At 36.1% G+C, this 22,203-nt stretch overlaps 1 protein-coding gene across 1 annotated transcript in view; it reads left to right on the top strand.

Moving 5' to 3' along the window:
• Positions 1 to 1,612: 1,612 nt before the first annotated feature.
• Positions 1,613 to 22,203, top strand: part of LOC309863791 (uncharacterized protein) — a 171,687-nt gene continuing 151,096 nt past the window's right edge. The window contains exon 1 of the mRNA XM_082728968.1: positions 1,613 to 1,632. The gene's annotated coding sequence lies outside the window, so the exon portion shown is untranslated. The remainder of the gene's footprint in view (positions 1,633 to 22,203) is intronic.

Genomic DNA, 22,203 nt, shown 5'->3' with positions numbered 1-22,203 from the left:
CTCAAAGTGAAATATAGGTGTTAAAAAAAATAAAGTTTATAGAATATAAATTAATGTGAGAGTACATAGTGAAATCAAGTCAAAGTTAAGCAGTAATTTTGTTTTACCCTTGCTATGGCATCTATTTTGAGAGTGTGGAAGGCGAAGGATCTTAAAAGATCAAATTATTAATGCACTATATAATAATATTTGTTAGGTATATGTTGGTTTTTAAATCATTTCAAAAGATTCTAAATTCATAACATCCTTTAGTACCAATGAACATAGAAAAAAAGAGAGCTATTATCAATTTGGGAAGATGGTAAATATTTTGATTTTAAGAAAATATCTGTTTGCAAAATCTGGGAAACCTTATTCTATGTTAATTTGTAAAAGGTCACATACTTTGCTTTATTTTAATTTAAAACAATTTATTTCTGTAGGTAATAAATGAACATCCATGAAAATCTCCACGGTACAAAAATGATACCGTTTGCCAGTCACCTCCTTCTCCCTAGAAGCAATCATTTCCCTGTTTCTTACATATCCTTCCAGAGGTAATTAAGCTTTTACAATCACATGTATTTAACTGATAAACCTAGGAAAGCCTACATGATGGATTAAAATACTGGAATATCTCCCACCACACTGGTTTGAAAATAGTCCATGCCTTCAGCTTCTCCAGTAGCTTCGTAACTTCACCTCTTTGGTCTTCCAAGTCCTATTATACCGTCATCTTCCTTTAAAAAAGCAAATGAAGCAATTATGTCCAGCATGGAAGGACGCCCAGGATACTTTCTGGTGATCTGGTTGTACCCATCTTGACTGGTCTCCAATGTCTTGTTTCACATTCACTAAGCTTTATCTATAATATCAGCTGAAGTCAATAGACATTTCTGTGAAATCTTCAATTCACTTCAACCTAATACCATCTTGCCTTATTGATACTGTTATCTCCTGTTTTGATTTTCTGGTCATACCTCTTATTTAGTGAAATGTGCCTGACATGTGTTTTCTAAGATCTGTAGCTACAAGACTTCATTTTTTCATTGTTTATGTTGATAGAACTGAATTACTACACTGTCACATGTGTATTAATATCATTGTGACCTTGTTTGTAGCTTAGACTGATAAGGTCTAGAGAAATCTGGTTCAGATATTTATTTTTCTTAGAATTAGAAGTTTTCAAAGAATGGGGTGCCTGGGTGGCTGTTGGTTGAGCATCTGACTCTCAGTTTCAGCTCAGTTGTGGTCTGAGGGTGATGGGATGGAGCCTCGTGTTGGAATCTGAGCTCAGTGGGGAGTTTGCAGGAGATTCTTTCTCCCTCTCACTCTTCCTTTGCCCCTCTCCCCACTTGTGCTTGCACACACACTCTCTTTATCTCAAATAAATAAATCATTTTTTAAAAAAAGTTCTCAAAGAATATAAAAAAAGTGAAACTTTATCCTCAAATCCTGTTAGAATATACTCACAGAACTATTGTTCTCACAAAAACTCATAAAAACTCTATTATTCTAAAGCTTTTAGTTCAAAAAGAACAAGGTATTTTTCACTGATAATAGTTTAACACAGGCACTAAATGATCATTTTTAAGTGATAAAGCTTCTACCTTGGAAAATTGTGACACAAAGGAGCACTTGACATCAGAAAAGGTACCAATGCTTCATGAATATTGCATCTTAGCTTCTCTAGAATCGACTTTTCTCCTTAGTTTATATGAAATGCTTTAAGACTTTCTTTTTATCATATGCACACACTCAAAGACTTTACTTGTCCCTTTCACATACATTTCATATATTTTCATAAAATACCATGATATAATTTTAATTGGATATTGATCTATGTAAAGTATCTATACATTTTACTCTAAATCAAAAAGGAAGAAAAGATACTATCCTAAGGAATTTTCATCATAGATATTATGCGAATATATATAGGGTCTAATGTATTCTAGATGTGTAGTCAGGACACATCTGTGGAATAAAATTAAGAATTACAGGGTCTTGGGACACCTGGGTGGCTCAGTTGATTAAGCCACTGCCTTCGGCTCAGGTCATGATCCCAGGATCCTGGGATTGAGTCCCACATAGGGTTTTTGTTCAGTGGGGAGCCTGTTTCTCTTTCTGCCTCTGCCTGCCACTCTGCCTGCTTGTGCTCTATCTCTTTCTCTCTATCTGACAAATAAATAAATTTAAAAAAAAATAAAGAGAGAATTACAGGGTCTTAGATTAATAGCTAACTAAGGAAAGGAAAAAAAAAAAATCCACTCTGGAAATATATGATCTCAAACTAAGCCCGTCAGTTTGTCTAAAATTAAACTCTGGTTAACAAGACTGTGTAATCCAAAATTACAAGCCACACAAGGAAAATGAAGACAGTGAGTACAGACAGATGTTTCATGGAGTTTGGTTACAAAGAGAGGACCTGAGCATTAGAGAGATAAGTGGTAATGAAGACAGAGACAGAGACAGAGACAGACAGAGACGGGGACAGAGACAGAGATGAGAGAAGGGAGAGGACAGAAAGGAGAGGCACTATGTGAATGTTTATATTTTCCCCAAATTCATATGTTAAAATGCTAATGCCCAATGTGATGACATTAAGTGGGTTTTAAGGGTGGTGATTAGGTCAAGAGGATGAAGCCCTCAAGAATGGCATTAGTGCCCTCATAAGAGACTCAAAAGCAAAAACACACGGTTCATAAGTGTGCACTTGAACAAGGAAGAAAGGAATCAAATGATAGTTATAGAGAAGACCAGTTGGAAGATTCCAGACAACTTATTTAATGCCTCTGGGCCTTCATTTCATCATATGTAAAATGGATCTGATGATATGACCTGGTCCTATGATTATGAAATAAGTTATATTTATAAGACATTTGGAAGAACATTTGGTACATAGAGAGTACTATGTGTTTGTTAAAATAATTTCAGGGGTGCCTGGGTGGCTCAGTTGGTTGATTGCCTGACTCTTGATTCGGTTCAGGTCATGATCTCAGGGTCATGGGATCGAGCCTCACTTCCCAGGCTCTGTGCTGGGTGCAGAGTCTACTTTCAGATTTTCTCTCCCTCCCACTCATTCTCTCTTTCTCTCAAAAAAGTGAATAAAGTCTTTAAAAGAATTGCAAACACTGAAATTCTTTTATCAATTTAATATTTTTGTTTTGGAATAAGAACTTGTCAACTTTGAACAATTTCATACTACTTTGTTTACTAAATTGTTTAGTTTGTCTCTTTGGTTTTAATAATTGGAACCTTTTAACCTTTTAACCTCTTATATAAAGACTTGGAAGAAATATTTGTTCAGTGGGGAGCCTGTTTCTCTTTCTGCCTCTGCCTGCCACTCTGCCTGCTTGTGCTCTATCTCTTTCTCTCTATCTGACAAATAAATAAATTAAAAAAAAAATAAAGAGAGAATTACAGGGTCTTAAATAAATATTGATTAAATAAAGATATAACACAAGCCAATTTAACATTCATCTAATATTCATCTCCTCCACCCAATGTAGAATACATCTGTGGTCCAGACATTCTCTTCAGGCTGATATGACAAGCCATGGATATGATTAGTAACTTCTCCCTATGATAGCATTTGGCCCCTTGTTTTTTTGTTGTTGTTCATTTGTTTATTTTTCTATTAGAGTATGATGGGGCACAAACTTAGTTTTCAAAGTGGGATCTAAGCAGCCAAAAGATGCACCACACATCCAAAACTTGATCTTCTTATTGTACTCTTTCCCTCTATGCTTATGGTTTGTTTACTGGAGACAAATGTAGTTCTAAATAATAAGGCTATTATGTCATTGACTGGTTTTTCCTAAGACTCAATCAGAAGAAAGGCAAATGCTTGTGTGTGCAGGTGCACATCTGTGTGTGTGAAAGAGTGTATATGTGTGTGTGTGTGTGTGTGTGTGTGTGTGTGTGATTACATATATGCATGTGGGTTGTTAGCTTCTGAATCACTATACCTTCGTAAGTATGGGAAGTTGTCTATGATTTCTGTGTCGCAGCCAGGACGACAAATCGACCAGGAACGTGAGGGTAAGAGGATGGTGAAAAGAAATTAAGAGACAAAGAGATGGGGGCAGGAGGAGCACTGAAGAGGTTGTGCAACAGTGCCAATTTTATTCAAGGCGTGAGGCATTATATAGTTAACAGAAACAATTATAAGGAAGTATCTGTTTTCTGTTGATTGCTCATACACAGCTAACATTCACATGAAACCCCTCAAGCTTTTATGAAACCCAGTTCCTAAGCGCTGGTAGCGGATCTTCTGACGCCAGTAACTTTTATCTAATTAGCTAATCTTTAACTAGCAATCCACGAGCTTACAATGGTGCAATTTATAATCCGTGCAAGTACAGGATAATCTTATAACAGTTAAATGCACAACCCAGTTTTGCCTCTAATACGTGCAGGCAGTCACCTCAGCGAGTCTTGGGGTCCATAGCTCAGGATCTTTCTCAAGCGCAACTCAACTGATATTTAGGAGGCACGAGTCAGGGCCTGGTTTGATCCCTCGCCTCTAGCTGGGTCTGTGGCTGCCTACATCTCCCCCTTTCTTTGTTTTTAGATCTAGGAAATACATTTGAGCCTTCATATGAAACCTATGTTGTCTTGCACGGATTTGTACAATGCACCAAATCAAAATGAAAGTAAACAAAACAATAAAAAGTCCAATGAACAGCCAGAATGAATATTTCACTAAATTCCTGAGATTAAACCCATGCAGGCTACTTAAAATATATGATACCACTTTAGCAGGACTAACTAAGTCCAAATGAGACTGGCTGATGCTTGAAATATCCTTTTGCAGGTCTGCTAAATCAAGGCTAACATTGTTATGATAACATATCCCCTGCAGATATCTTTTTACTCGGTCCCATGTAATATTATTTGCCTTTAACGGAATTACACAGATATGTTGAAATCCTCCATGACAGACCAAGGACATTTGAGTTTTGACGATAGACAATTGGGTTCCTAAATATTCTATTGTTTCTTCTAATCTGTCTAAGCGGCTAAGAATTTTCTTATCAATATGTTCTTGTAGCTAAGGCATAGGAGACATTTTTTGCAAAATTGTTTACATGTTTGGCAGTATGAACACTTTGGGACAGAGTTACTGAGGCTACTGTAACCATAGCTATAAGGGCTACTAACACAGCAATTCTAGCTATCAATAAGCCTAAAAAGCTCTTGATCTATCTAAGTTGTAGCTGCATTTTGAGAGCAAATTGATAACCATAGTTAGCATACCATGGTCCTTCTACTTCTACAGGCAATAGCATATATGGGGGTTGCATAGTTACAAACATTATTGTGGGACCAGTACTCGGTAAAAGCAATGTTACAGGCAAACAGTTAGTCAATACACAATTGTTACGTCCGATGTTATATAACAAGTGTTCCCCTGAAAAGGAGATAGAATTTATGGTTCCTGAACCTACTACTAACAAGAAAGGCCTTGGGATGCACGCCCATAAGGTTAAATTGATGTCCATAGTGGGGTTGTAGCCACTCCTAGCCTCTTGCACTCCAAGAGGTCCCATAGCAGCAGCTAACTTCCACAGTTCTGAATGGAACATTCTTCCAGCCGTAGAGAAGATCCCACCTGGGATGGTTACATTATGCATTGGCCGATTAGGTGGAAAGGCGTTATCTCGCATAGGTTCTTCTCTAGTCTTCCTTGACCAATCTGTAATAGAGAAATCAGGAATGCCATGAGGAGAAATGATCATAGGCCTCTCTTGGAGACCAATCGTCCACATAGGGCCTGGGTAGGGATAATTTAACCGCTGAGGGCAATAGGGGTAACCAGGAGGGTGCATACCTTTCTGAGGGACATTAGGAGTCTTACTTCCCACGACTCCATAACCAGTCCATTTTTCCACCCCTATCACAGGATTAGACCGATTAACCCCACCTACTATATCTCTTAAAAGATAAGTAACTATATGGGACCTAGACTGCACTATCACACATTCCTTGATGAGGTTATAGTCAGAAGAGAGCAGCTGGAAGCATATGGGTACTTGAGCCGCTAAGCCTGTTCAGTTAATAAAATGCTCTGCGGATTCTATGCCATCAGCACTACTTCCCCCAAAATAACTAGTGCCATTAGTACGCACCCGAGAAGTGGGATCATCCCAAGTGACAGGCCTTATTGTGGGTGGATCAGGTAAGTATGCCCAATAAGCTGTGGCCTCACTACGAGGGAGGCCAACCATAGCTAATAATGTTAATAATATAGTGACCAATGCTTCATTGGGTTGGGTCTGATTTGCTATTTCCAGGGCCTGGTTCAGGAGATCCCTTATCAGGCCCTGGTTGTAGCGGGGGAGACATCTTCTCCTTCTTTGTCTGCCTTAGCCGTTCAGCGTGAGGCGAGCCATGCTCTGGTGGAGAGGCGAGGATTTAGCACCACCTTTCTGGAAGCCAGTGCGGGGTATCTTCATCCTGAGGAAAAACACAAACAAAACCACGTCCTCTGTGGAGGACAGGATCAGGAACCTTCCAAGTGCCCGTTGGGGGTCTTTCTACCTAGCATAAGGGAGAGGAGAGAAATCTGGATGCCAAAATCGCTCATCTGCTGTATGACTTATATCGTCAACGTTCAAAAAATTTAAAACATAAAAAGTTAAAGTTAAATGCATATGAGGAGAATATTTCACTTCCCCTGTAGTATCTCCCCCTCTTTTAATTTTTGAGATATGATTTAAGGATTCCATTAGTCCTTTTGACAATGGCTTGTCCTTGAGAATTATAGGGGATGCCCATTGAATGTTTCAACTGAAAGGTTTGGCAAAATTTTTGAAAGGCTTTTGAATTGAATGCAGAGCTGTTTTGAAGGCTTTTAGAGTCCCCATTTGGGAGAAGGCAGAAAAGAGGTGATTTTGTACATTTACAAAAGCTTCTCCTGAGTGCACAGTAGTGTGCACAATTCCTGAAAAGGTGTTAATAGAGACATGTATATATATTAAATGGCCAAAAGTAGGAAACAGTGTTACATCCATTTGTTATAAGTGATTAGGCATCAATCCTCTAGGTTTTACCGAATATGTAGGTAATGGATTATAAATTGGACAGGCAGGACAGTTTTTGACTATTTGACGAGTTTTTTCTCTAGTTATTTGAAACTGTTGGCGTAGGGCTGATGCATTTTGATGAAATTTAGCATGACTTTGTAAAGCCATTTGTTTATTAGTGACATCAATTACATATGCATGAGTAATCATATCCGTGATATCATTGCCTTTAGATAAAGGGCCTGGTAATTTAGTTGGGCTCATATATGGGAAATACAGATCGGAGCTTGTCTAGATCTCAGAAGTTGCTGAATGCTAGAAAACAAGTGATATAATTCCTCATCATTGATAAGCACAGAAGCCTGTGGCAGAGAGGGGACTGCTTGTGCCACATAATGGCTGTCTGTATATAGGTTACATGGTCCAGAATACATCTGCAGGGCTAAATGAACAGTTTTTAACTCAGCTCTTTGTACTGACTTTGTAGGGTAGTATCCTTGGTAAGAAGCCTCTGCGTATGGAGATTCTTAATAAATTCCTATATGTCCAGTTTTAACAAACTTGGCCTAATTATTTACATAAGTTCAGCAAGAACAATGAGTGTGAACATATAGATCCTTTAGAATCTGCTTTGCTGGAACTTTTTGTAAAGAATTTGTAGGTTGAACTTTTAGTAGCCTCTCTGGGCCAGAAGTTAAGGAATGTATTTGCCATCAGGCATGTCTGTAATACCTGTTGATTTGGGCGAATTTTTTTTTTTTTTTTAAGTTTCTCAAAGTATCCTGTCAGGAAGTTTCAGTTAAGGAAGATGAATGAGCTCTAAAAATCTGCCGTACAACATTGTACTGATAGACAACATAATGTATTGCACACTTAAAAATTTAAAAGGGTAGACCTCATGTTAAGTGTTCTTACCACAATAAAATAAAATAGTGCTATTTCTGGGTCTTACCTTTCAAGAGAGGGAGTTCGCCCTTGTCTTGATTTGCTTGCTCCTTTCTGCTTCTGGAATTGATGGTGGCAGCTGAAACATTTATTATGGATGAGGAACTGGATGCCACATGTTGAAGATAGAAAATTCATAAGATATAAGTAATCTAGAACCTTGATGTGTGTCTATTGCTTACCTAGACTTTAAACAAAGGAATCATAAAATTTTGTCAAGTTTAAAATGGTGTTTTATGAAGCTGACCCTAAGCCCTCAATAATGAAGAGGTAATAGCAATAGTTTCTGCAGGAACAACACATACTCTAGTAATCAGTTTACCGTATTTTAAGTGTGCAAGTTATAACAAGTTTATCTGGCTTGCTGGACAATTCTGCTTCCCATATTTAAAAGATTTGACACAGCTAGGAACAACCGTACCAAATTAGCACTGTGTGTAGATAATCTTTGCTTGGCTTTTGCAGCTTTTAGGATAAATCTTCTCAAATACATTTGCTATACATTTTTGGAAATTATTCTCTTTTTCTGGCATTTTTAAAGATTTTATTCATTTATTTATTTAAGAGGGAGTGTGTGTATGTGTGAGAGAGAAAGAGAGAGAGAAGGAGTAGGGAGAAGGACAGAGGGCGGGGGAGAAGCAGACTCCTCACTGAGCAGGGACCCCAGTGTGGGGCTCCAACCTGGGATTCCAGGATCATGACCTGAGCCAAAGGCAGATGCTTACCCAACTCAGCCACCCAGGTAGCCCGGTTGAAAATTTTTCTAAGTGATACGTTCAGAGGCTTTCAGAGAGTTTATACTCTGACCTACTCTTGGTCCTTCTAAATTACTTATAGAGTTTGTATGCAAATCTAATTTATATCTTCTCATGTTGAATCACTTTTTTAGAATGAAAAAGAATGATTCAGTTTTCAGTGCTTCTTTCATTGTGGCTCCGTCTCCATTTTTAGCAGAAATTACTCTGAAGTTGATGGTCTCTGAATCATATCTATCTAAATTTTCTAAACAACAACACAGACTTTCCTACTCTCCCTTGTGTTTTTATAGCACGTTCATTATTTCACTTTGGAGCTGGATGGGTATCTCTGCTCACCTATCATATCCAGAAGTATTATAGTCATACCTATTAACACCATTTTATTACATTTTTAATTGTTATTTTAAAGATGCGCTAATTCTGAGAACAAGTAGAGTCTCATACTGATAGCAAATGTAGGCAAGAGAAAGATTTAACTATGTTTAAATATCATATTTACTTTTTTAAATATCATATTTACTTTTACTATTCAAAAACAGACATAATATAGCATGAAAAGCATAAGCAAGACAAGAGTCTATTAAATTTCATTTAAGTTGTAGTAAAAGAATGAATGTTTGGATCGCAGTGACTACTCAGTTTTTATTAACCTCAAATTTCATAAAATTGTTGGCATAATTTTAATATGCTGAAATAAGTAAATGTGTTTCTATAATCTTGTATATATTAATTTAAAAAGAAAAAAAAATTCACATGCACGAAAAATGCTCAAAATATTCCAATTTGAATATTATGCCTTTAAAATTACAAGGTTTAATGGTTTTAATGTCATTTTAATGACAATAATTATCCTTATTGAATTCAATGCAATGTCAAATACAATTATCTTCCAATTATAAATTTGATGACCTCTGTCTGAATTTTCCTGTCCAAAGTTCTATAATTATAATCAAACTGCTCTATTATAATTGAGAAACCCTCTATTAGCACTTTAAAGAAGAATTTTGAAAGCTGCTCCACAGGAAATATCGTTCCAATAAAGTAATTGACATCAACAAAGCTGCTGCTAGTATTATTTTATTCAGGTTTTTATTCTAATTGTACATAATTTTGTATTTACCTGTTTTAAATGTCATTTCTCCTTGTTATGATTTATTTATCATCAAATTGTGAGAATATACAGATCAATGTTTTTGGTCTCAATTTTTCAGTTCAGATGAATCGTGTCCAAAAATGTTTCCCATTCCTTTCTTCAGAACTCATACTAGGAAAGGAATAAAATTACTTTTGCCTTCTTAACTTTTAAACATGTTATTATAGTGCAGAATTTTCACATTTGGATAAAATTTAAATTGTAAAATAAAATTTTATCTAAGGTGTAAAATTTATCTGAAACTAGTACTTATTTATTAAATTCTCTCAACTTATAATAAGAATAAATTCCATGCTACCATACCAATTCTCACTTTTTAAACAGCATGGAATTTTTAAAAAAAATATTTCTTTGACTTTAGTATATATGAATATAAGTGAAGTTTTTCATACTATTTTGGTAGAAATGTAAATTACCTCAGTAATTATGGAAATTATTTGTTGAATCTATTATAATGTATGTACTTTCAACCAAGCTATTGCTACCTAATTAATATAATCTACATAAATAAGTAAAGATATGAATACACACACTCACATGCACACATACATGGTTTATTTTGCAGCATTGTTACAAATTGATTACAAATCAATAGGAAATGCATTATTATTCCATAATAAGATAGAATATTATGCAGCTATAAAAATGAATCCTTTGAATATATTAACTGTAAAAGTTTTTCATGACATTATATATAGTTTGATCCTATTCTTGTTAAAATGCAAATAATCCAGTCAAAAAATTGGTGGAAGGTATGAACAGACATTTCTTCAAAGAATGCATACAAACGGCCAACAGATACATGAAAAAAAATGCTGAACAGCACGTCATCAAGGAAATAAAAATCAAAAAACCTCAATTAGATACCACCTTATACAGCCAGAATGGCTAAAATTAACATGTGAGGAAACAACAAATTTTAGTGTGGATGTGGAGAAAGGGGAACCCTCTTACACTGTTGGTGGGAATGCAAGCTGGTACAGTCACTCTGGAAAACAGTATGGAGGCTCCTCAAGAATTTAAAAATAGAGCTACCATATGACCCAACAATTGCACTACTGAGTGTTTACCCCTAAGATACAGATGTAGTGAAAAGAAGGGGTCCCTGCATCCCAAAGTTCATGACAGCAATAGCCACAATAGCCAAACTATGGAAAGATCTGAGATGTCCTTCAACAGATGAATGGATAAAGAAGGTGTGGTTCATATTTACAATGGACTATTACTCATCCATCAGAAAGGATGAATATCTACCATTTACATCAATGTGGATGGAATTGGAGGATATTATGCTAAATAAAATAAGTCAATCAGAGAAAGACAGTTATCATGTAGTTTCACTCATATGTGGAATATAAGAAATAGTGCAAAGGATCATAGGGGAAAGAAGAGAAAAATGAATGGGAAGAAATTAGAGAGGGAAACAAACCATGAGAGACTCTTGACTCTGGGAAACAAACTGTGTGTTACGGAAGGGGATATGGGGTACGTGGGTGATGGGAATTAAGGAGGGCATGTGATGTGTTGAGTGCTGGGTATTTTACGCAACTGATGAATTGCTGAACATCAGAAACTAATGATGTACTATATGTTGGCTAATTGAATTTAAAATTTAAAAAAATCCTCTTTGTTAAAAAATGCAAATTTAAAAAGCCCAATACATGTGTTATAGGTATGTTTTACTTTTGCATATACATAGAAAAAGTAGAAATTATGCATCAGAGTGTTGACACTAATTATCGTAGGGGTAGGGAATTAAAGGGGAGTAAAGAAGAGATTAATTATCTTTCTACATACTTCAGTTTAACTTGAAAACAAAAATCTATTTTACTTTGAATTTGAAGGCAACACAGAACACAGTGACCCCTGTTGCAGTTTGGGGGAGTAAAATGCTCAGAAGCATGTATTTAAAAAGCAGTATTAATAAATAATCAAAGTTAATTGATAAAATTTATTTCAAATGATTTCCTATTTCAGGTTTTTTTTAAATTTCTTAAATAGTAAGAAACTAGAGACTTTAAACCTGTTATTTCATTTTAGGTAATATTTGTCATGCAAAAGGCCATTTTATGGAGCTTAATATGGAGAGAAATATTTTTTTTAATATGGAGAAAATATTTTTAATATATAAAATTGTCTAAATGGATGCTTTCTGAAAATTAAAAAAGCATTTCATCCATCTATAAATCCATCTGTAATTTGGTGTGCTTAAAAACATGATGAACATAAAAGCGGTCAGTTAATCCAAAGTGACAGATACTAATGGACTATTTCGTAGATTAACAGCTAGCACTGTGTCTTGCTAGGTCTATGCTATGTATTTTGATCTTGGGCTGGAAAGGATTCACAAACCACAGTGATGTCTCTAGGTACATTTAATTCAAATGGACAGAAACATATGATTCCATATTTGAGCTGACTATTGAACTTGCAAGTTTTACCTTTCAGCTGCTGTACTGCTTCAAGTTGTGGAGATATAAAATGCTAGCCTTGGGACAAGTAGTCGAAGCATCACGAAACTCTGATGAACAAAGAGCTCACCTAGTGCTTTTTTTTTTTTCCTGATGACAAAGGAAATTTTTCATTTTTATAACACTGTCTCCCCAGTTCTTAATTAATATCATGCACAGGTGGTGTGAGGGATAACCACAGTAAATCACAAAAAGGATTATGAGTGTCCAAAGAACTATTATTAAATATAGACACCTCATAAAACAGTGCTTTAGAGTGATGGGACTGTCAGGTGCCACATCTTCAAAAAGAATTCTAGACTAAGCTACGGAGCTTACTTTATTATAAATAGGAGAAATGCTTGTTCAATCTTTAACTAAATGCAATTTGACTATTTGGATTATTTGCTTTCCCTATTTATTTTTACCTTTTTTTTTTCAAATTAATTTAGGATGTAAAATAGGAAGAGCAATTTCAAGTTAATAACAGAAGTTCCTCAAAATATAATAAAATATCAAGGTGTTTCTCTTTCACTTTTTATATTTTTGAATATGAAGCAAATCTCAGGGAATGCTGAAGAGTGTTCTAATTATATTCTCACACTGAAAAACATGGTCATCAATCATGCATCTATACCTGAAAGCATTTTCACACACTTGTGAAAATCGTAGTATCATTTTCTTAGAAGATTATTCCAGGCATTTTTATAGGGGTACTAATTCTTCTCTTTATTCCTAATCCTGTAATCATGACCTGTCTCTGGCCAGTGTCTTAGACCTGATAAAACAGCTGGACTGCCCTCCTAGAAGACAATGATGTTGATTCATTTTTAACCTCCTAAGACTCATGCATAGATCTGATAACCTGGTGATCTTTCCTTGGATTACTTGAATTTTGCCTTGACCTTTCCCTTGAAGCCATCTTGGACCATCCCCAAACCTAATTTTACTTTCTTTTTTTTTTTTTTTTTTTTTTTTTTTAAAGATTTTATTTATTTATTTGACAGAGAGAAATCACAAGTAGTCGGAGAGGCAGGCAGAGAGAGAGAGAGGGAAGCAGGCTCCCTGCTGAGCAGAGAGCCTGATGCGGGGCTCGATCCCAGGACCCTGAGATCATGACCTGAGCCGAAGGCAGCAGCTTAACCCACTGAGCCACCCAGGTGCCCCCTAATTTTACTTTCAATGTCAATCTCTCTTTGATGTTTAGTGGCAGTTTCAGCACGGTTATATGTGCCTGTTATTATATGTCAAAGCTGTTTGAACACAAATATAAATGAAAGAATGGAGATTGCTAAAGATACACAACCTAGAAATGCTTTGTCATTTTTTTCATTTTCACTGTGTGTTTATGTGAAATCACACCAATATATTCAGTAACCAAGTGTATATAGAGACTGCTCACTTGTACTGGTGACCAAAATATGAAAAGCATACTAATACACTGCAAATAAAGACTTTTCTTTTCTTTATCTTTTTTTTTTTAAACACACAAAGACATTATTAGGTAAATATTCAGAGCTAACTGACGTTATAAGAAATCTGAGTTGAGTGAAGCATTCGAAATGGAATATGAATGTTCTTGATTAGAGTATTTCCCCTCAACTAAAACAGAAGAAGAACTATTTAGAACTCACATTTTGATAGCTTTCTCATCTACTACACATCACAGAATAGTAAATATTTTCATGTTTTCAGGATATCATCTCTACTGCTTTAACTGAAACACTGTTTTGGTGTCTTTTACTATTATGGTGATCTGTCCTTAAATGTGTGACACTGAAAGCAAAACAAAACAAACCTCCCTCCCAAATCAGTGATGTATAGAGGAGGTTGGCATTACTGTAACTTAAAAGGAATTGTGTTATAAGGAAAGGTATATCTTGTCTTAAAAGTGGTTGTATATATTAATATAAACATCAATATTTTACTCATGTAATGTTTTAGGATAAAGATGAAACAACAACTTATAACCCATCTCTAATTCCTATCTTGATATATATTTTGTAAATCTGTGTACATTTTTTCCTTTCCTTCTTTCCTTTGTTTCAATGATCTAGACATCAGATAAATAGAATAAGTAATCTATTTTTAAAGGTGTAATTATACTATTGGTATAGTTAACATTTTTTTTTAAAGTTTAAAAATGGACATATCTGTTAGTTTGCTCAGGCCCCCATAACAAAATATACCGGACTAGGTGGCTCAATCAGTCGAAATTTATTTTCTCATAGTCTGGAGGCTAGAGAGTTAAGATGAAAGTGTTGGCAGATTTGATTTCTTCTGAGCCCTCTCTCCTTGATGTGCAGATGGTCACCTTCTCTTTGTGTCCTCACATGGCTCTTTCTCTGTCTGTATATCTCCCTGGCATCCCTCCCTAAGTTTTTATGACACTAGTAATATCAGATTAGAGCCACCCATATTATCTCATTTAACCTTAATTACCTCTTTAAAGGCCCTCTCCAAATATAGTCACATCCTGAAGTATGCAGCAGTTAGGACTTCAACATATATGTCCTATGGAGACATGAATCAGTCCATTACATTTTATAAGCCTTTTTCCATGTCATTAAGTATTTCAAAACTGCAGAATAATCTGAAATATTGATATACAGTTGTTTAACTTATCTTCTACTGTTAAACATTTATTTTTCTAATTTTTCATAATTGTAGAAAGTGTTATATATAATTTCCTTAAAGATAAATAGTTGTGTGCATCTCAGATTACTTACTTAGGTTCAAAATCCTAAAGAAAAATTATTGGATCAAAAATTATGAATGCACTTTAGTGTCCTTCCTCATCTCTTATTATAGTCTTTGGCTTAAAATCTAATTGATCTGATATAAGGATTGCCACTCCTGCTTTCTTCTGATGTCCATTATATCATACTCAAAGGGTCTTACCAACAAGAAGATTTAACAATTTTAAATATCTATGCCCCCAACGTGGGAGCAGCCAACTATATAAACCAATTAATAACAAAATCAAAGAAACACATCAACAATAATGCAATAATAGTAGGGGACTTTAACACTCCCCTCACTGAAATGGACAGGTCATCCAAGCAAAAGATCAGCAAGGAAATAAAGGCCTTAAACGACACACTGGACCAGATGGACATCACAGATATATTCAGGACATTTCATCCCAAAGCAACAGAATACACATTCTTCTCTAGTGCACATGGAACATTCTCCAGAAGAGATCACATCCTCGGTCCTAAATCAGGACTCAACCAGTATCAAAAGATTGGGATCATTCCCTGCATATTTTCAGACCACAATGCTCTAAAGCTAGAACTCAAGCACAAAAGGAAGTTTGGAAAGAACCCAAATACATGGAGACTAAACAGTATCCTTCTAAAGAATGAATGGGTCAACCGGGAAATTAAAGAAGAATTGAAAAAAATCATGGAAACAAATGATAATGAAAATACAACGGTTCAAAATCTGTGGGACACAACAAAGGCAGTCCTGAGAGGAAAATATATAGCAGTACAAGCCTTTCTCAAGAAACAAGAAAGGTCTCAGGTACACAACCTAACCCTACACCTAAAGGAGCTGGAGAAAGAACAAGAAAGAAACCCTAAGCCCAGCAGGAGAAGAGAAATCATAAAGATCAGAGCAGAAATCAATGAAATAGAAACCAAAAAAACAATAGAACAAATCAACGAAACTAGGAGCTGGTTCTTTGAAAGAATTAATAAGATTGATAAACCCCTGGCCCGACTTATAAAAAAGAAAAGAGAAAGGACCCAAATAAATAAAATCATGAATGAAAGAGGAGAGATCACAACTAACACCAAAGAAATACAAACTATTATAAGAACATACTATGAGCAACTCTACGGCAATAAATTTGACAATCTGGAAGAAATGGATGCATTCCTAGAAACATATAAACTACCACAACTGAACCAGGAAGAAATAGAAAGCCTGAACAGACCCATAACCAGTAAGGAGATTGAAACCGTCATTAAAAATCTCCAAACAAACAAAAGCCCAGGGCCAGACGGCTTCCCGGGGGAATTCTACCAAACATTTAAAGAAGAACTAATTCCTATTCTCCTCAAACTGTTCCAAAAAATAGAAATGGAAGGAAAACTTCCAAACTCATTTTATGAGGCCAGCATCACCTTGATCCCAAAACCAGACAAGGATCTCACCAAAAAAGAGAGCTATAGACCAATATCCTTGATGAACACAGATGCGAAAATACTCAACAAACTACTAGCCAATAGGATTCAACAGTACATTAAAAAGATTATTCACCACGACCAAGTGGGATTTATTCCAGGGCTGCAAGGTTGGTTCAACATCCGCAAATCAGTCAATTTGATACAACACATCAATAAAAGAAAGAACAAGAACCATATGATACTCTCAATAGATGCTGAAAAAGCATTTGACAAAGTACAGCATCCCTTCCTGATCAAAACTCCTCAAAGTGTAGGGATAGAGGGCACATACCTCAATATCATCAAAGCCATCTATGAAAAACCCACCACAAATATCATTCTCAATGGAGAAAAACTGAAAGCTTTTCCGCTACGGTCAGGAACACGGCAGGGATGTCCATTATCACCACTGCTATTCAACATAGTACTAGAGGTCCTAGCCTCAGCAATCAGACAACAAAAGGAAATTAAAGGCATCCAAATCAGCAAAGAAGAAGTCAAATTATCACTCTTCGCAGATGATATGATACTATATGTGGAAAACCCAAAAGACTCCACTCCAAAACTGCTAGAACTTATACAGGAATTCAGTAAAGTGTCAGGATATAAAATCAATGCACAGAAATCAGTTGCATTTCTCTACACCAACAGCAAGACAGAAGAAAGAGATATTAAGGAGTCAATTCCATTTACAATTGCATCCAAAACCATAAGATACCTAGGAATAAACCTAACCAAAGAGACACAGAACCTATACTCAGAAAACTATAAAGTACTCATGAAAGAAATTGAGGAAGACACAAAGAAATGGAAAAATGTTCCATGCTCCTGGATTGGAAGAATAAATATTGTGAAAATGTCTATGCTACCTAAAGCAATCTACACATTTAATGCAATTCCTATCAAAGTACCATCCATCTTTTTCAAAGAAATGGAACAAATAATGCTAAAATTTATATGGAACCAGAAAAGACCTCGAATAGCCAAAGGGATATTGAAAAAGAAAGCCAACGTTGGTGGCATCACAATTCCGGACTTCGAGCTCTATTACAAAGCTGTCATCATCAAGACAGCATGGTACTGGCACAAAAACAGACACATAGATCAATGGAACAGAATAGAGAGCCCAGAAATAGACCCTTAAATCTATGGTCAACTAATCTTCGACAAAGCAGGAAAGAATTTCCAATGGAAAAAAGACAGCCTCTTCAATAAATGGTGCTGGGAAAATTGGACAGCCACATGCAGAAAAATGAAATTGGACCATTTCCTTACACCACACACAAAAATAGACTCAAAATGGATGAAGGACCTCAATGTGCAAAAGGAATCCATCAAAATCCTTGAGGAGAACACGGGCAGCAACCTCTTCGACCTCTGCCGCAGCAACATCTTCCTAGGAACAACGCAAAAGGCAAGGGAAGCAAGGGAAAAAATGAACTATTGGGATTTCATCAAGATCAAAAGCTTTTGCACAGCAAAGGAAACAGTTAACAAAATCAAAAGACAACTGACAGAATGGGAGAAGATATTTGCAAACGACATATCAGATAAAGGACTAGTGTCCAGAATCTATAAAGAACTTAGCAAACTCAACACCCAAAGAACAAATAATCCAATCAAGAAATGGGCAGACGACATGAACAGACATTTCTGCGAAGAAGACATCCAGATGGCCAACAGACACATGAAAAAGTGCTCCATATCACTCGGCATCAGGGAAATACAAATCAAAACCACAATGAGATATCACCTCACACCAGTCAGAATGGCTAAAATGAACAAGTCAGGAAATGACAGATGCTGGCGAGGATGCGGAGAAAGGGGAACCCTCCTACACTGTTGGTGGGAATGCAAGCTGGTGCAGCCACTCTGGAAAGCAGCATGGAGGTTCCTCAAAATGTTGAAAATAGAACTGCCCTATGACCCAGCAATTGCACTATTGGGTATTTACCCTAAAGATACAAATGTAGTGATCCAAAGGGGCACATGCACCCGAATGTTTATAGCAGCAATGTCCACAATAGCCAAACTATGGAAAGAACCTAGATGTCCATCCACAGATGAATGGATCAAGAAGATGTGGTATATATACACAATGGAATACTATGCAGCCATCAAAAGAAATGAAATCTTGCCATTTGCGACAACATGGATGGAACTAGAACGTATCATGCTTAGCGAAATAAGTCAAGCAGAGAAAGACAACTATCATATGATCTCCCTGATATGAGGAAGTGGTGATGCAACATGGGGGCTTAAGTGGGTAGGAGAAGAATAAATGAAACAAGACGGGATTGGGAGGGAGACAAACCATAAGTGACTCTTAATCTCACAAAACAAACTGAGGGTCGCCGGAGGGAGGGGGTTTGGGAGAAGGGGGTGGGATTATGGACATTGGGGAGGGTATGTGCTTTGGTGAGTGCTGTGAAGTGTGTAAACCTGGTGATTCACAGACCTGTACCCCTGGGGATAAAAATATATGTTATAAAAAATAAAAAATTAAAAAAAAATTATGAATGCTATTGCTAAATTTTCAGAACTTTTTTCTCAAGTTTAATTGCCTACCAGCAACTTGTGAGTTGTGTGTGTGTGTGTATGTTTACATAATCTGACCAAAGTAATTTATTAGAAGATTATTGTTGATTAAATAGGCAAATAGCCTGTTTAATTTTAAAGTGTTTTCTTTACTACTGATTGTGTAATATACTTAGTAGCCCTTTGAAATTATATCAATAACATCATTCATGTAATATACATGTATTTATAGCAATATTTTCATTTTCCTTATAGTTTTAAAAATATTTAATTTATTTATTTGAGAGAGAGAGTGCACATGAGTCGGGAGAGGTGGTAGGGGGATCAGCTGAGGAAGAGGGAGAAACAAACACCCTATGGAGCGGGGAGCCCCACAGTGGTGTAGGGTGTGGGGGGAGGGGCTCCATCCCAGGACATCAAGAAAATGACTTGAGCTGAAGGCAGATGTTTAACCAACTGAGCCGCCCAGGCACCACTTCCTTATAGCTTTCAAAAGAATTCTCTTTAGGAAAGCTATCAATATATTATTTGCCATAAAAGTATGCTAACTTACATTATTATTTCTGTTGTTATTATATTTTCATTTTTTCCTTCAAATGATAGAAAATGTGATTTGTTTTATAATGTGCACCAGGTTTTAATGTTTTATGGTTGATTACATTTCTGATCTTCTTAATTAAAACTTTACTGACTTCATTAAGCCTATCTATTTCATAGTGATAAAGAGCTTTATTTTATCTACCATTTTTATTTTTGGATGATGACTTTAATTCACGTTTAATTGAGAACTTCTTTAGGTCTCCACCACCACATCTTTCTACCTATTACCTATGCCCAACATTCCACATTTTCTCCTATTATTATAGGTAGATTATTAATGTTTACACCTTATCCATTGAATATCGTTTTGTCCACTAAGATCTGACCTTTCTTTACGTCTCCTGAAAATGCCTTAGCAATTCTACCTATTGCCATAGATCTATAACTCTTCTCCCTTTCAGGTGCATCTCCATCAGCAAACAAACATGTACTTTTCCATTTGAGAGATGAAAATCCATTTCATCCATTTGAAAACAAATAACAAACCAAAACAAATGTGTCTGGATCCCACCACTCGCTTCTGTTGCCACCGTGTTTCTTTTTCTTTCCTTTTTTTTTTTTTTCTTAAGGGTAGACAATCAATTTAATGGAAAAGTTCTTATAAGCAAAACAAAACAAAAAGTCTTACAAAAATGTAACTGCATAATATATTTTTCACTATTACTCTTGTGATCGAATGAGTTGAGATTTCTTTCCTGTATCAAAAGTCTATAAGTCTTTTTTTGTATAATTTTTAAATTTTTATTTATTTTTATTTATTTTTTAATAAACATATAATGTATTACTAGCCCCAGGGGTACAGGTCCATGAATTGCCAGGTTTACATACTTCATAGCACTCACCATAGCACATACCTTCCCCACTATTGTTTTTTTTTTTCCCAGTAAAACTCATCGAAAGAATTTTGTACTGTACTGGAGCCAAATCACACATCTGTTATCTAAGTCACAGCTTAGATGTGCTGATCATCTGATACAGGTTTTTTCCAGGATGAAAGTTGCCTGTATTAAGCAATAAATTGCATACTGACCTTGATTCTCACTGCTTTCATTGCTCCCATTCTTTCTTCAACCCCTGCCATTCAGACTTTTGCCCACTACTCCAGAAAAAAATTTTTTTATATATTTCATACCTCCATCTTCATAAAACCCTCAATATCATTGAAATATAAACAGCATTTGTGTTGATCTTGCTTTCTCTTTGAAACCTATGCTTCAGTTATATTAGTAAATCTCATACTGATGAAGGAAAGTTGGAAGGCAGGCAGGCAGGGACAAGGGGCCCCCCATCCTAAGAGACCAGTGGACCCCCACCCTAAGAGGAAACCACCCTTAAAAGGATTTTATGCCATTCTGGAAGGAGACCTTAATCCTTTCTCACGTGACAAAAAATTGATTGGATGACAAGTGTAGGCAGGGTTCATCAGATTAAAGCAGGCTCCCCAACAAGCCCATAAAAACCCCTAGACTTAGAAACTCTGGTGGCAACCCTCTCGGGTCCCCTCCCTCCTCGAGAGCTTTGTACTGTCACTTTGCTATCACTCAATAAACCTTACTTTGCTGCCCACCACTCTGTCTGGTCCAACTCTTCATTTTTTGAAGCAGCATGACCAAGAACTATGGGCACCAACAGAGAAAAAAATTCCATAAGAATATGGTCCCGCTTTCCCTCCTACTTATTGTCTATTTCTTCTCCAGTTCCTCTTCTGTTTCTCCAAAATACCTCAAGCTTTAAACATTTGTATATCTTGGTTCTCAGGCCTTGGATCTCTTCTATTATACATATTTTCTTCTGTAAATAATGCCAGATTTATTAACTCTTTTATGATTGTTACAGTATTTCTCTGTCTTTAGTATTGCACTTGTCAGGATGTCTAGCAAAATCCTTGAATACTGATTAGAAGTGGTAAAATGGGCATTTTTACTTTGTGTTTTTTCCGTCATTTTTGTTTCCCTGAGATTGCATCCTCTGATAAAGAATTGGTACGTAAGATTTTCTCAGTCTTAGGCTTTAGGGAATCCAAATTAAGACAGACATCTTTATTTCTTTCATTATTTTTTTCCTTTGACTTTATTTTATTATTTTTTTTATTAACATATAATGTACTATTAGCCCCAGAGGTACAGGCCTGTGAATCACCAGGTTTACACACTTCAGAGCACTCACCATAAAGCATACCCTCCTCAATGTCCATAACCCCACCACCCTCTCCTACCCCCGTCCCTCTGCAACCTTCAGTTTGTTTTGTGAGATTAAGAGTCTCTTATGATTTGTCTCCCTCCTGATCCCATCTTGTTTCATTTATTCTTTTCCTACCCCCCAAACCCCCCACATTGCTTCTCAACTTCCTCATATCAGGGAAATCATATGATAGTTGTCTTTCTCTGAATGACTTATTTTGCTAAGCATAATACCCTTAGTTCCATCCATGTCATTGCAAATGGCAAGATTTCATTTCTTTTGATGGCTGCATAGTATTCCACTGTATATATATACCACATCTTCTTTATTCATTCATCTGTTGATGGACATCTATGTTCTTTCCATAGTTTGGCTATTTTGGACATTGCCTATAAA

This window comes from Mustela nivalis (assembly GCF_964662115.1).
Source record: "Mustela nivalis genome assembly, chromosome: 4".
NCBI classification, from domain to species: Eukaryota; Metazoa; Chordata; class Mammalia; order Carnivora; family Mustelidae; genus Mustela; species Mustela nivalis.
Note: the sequence above shows the minus strand (reverse complement) of the source record. Positions and strands in the feature narration are given on the sequence as shown.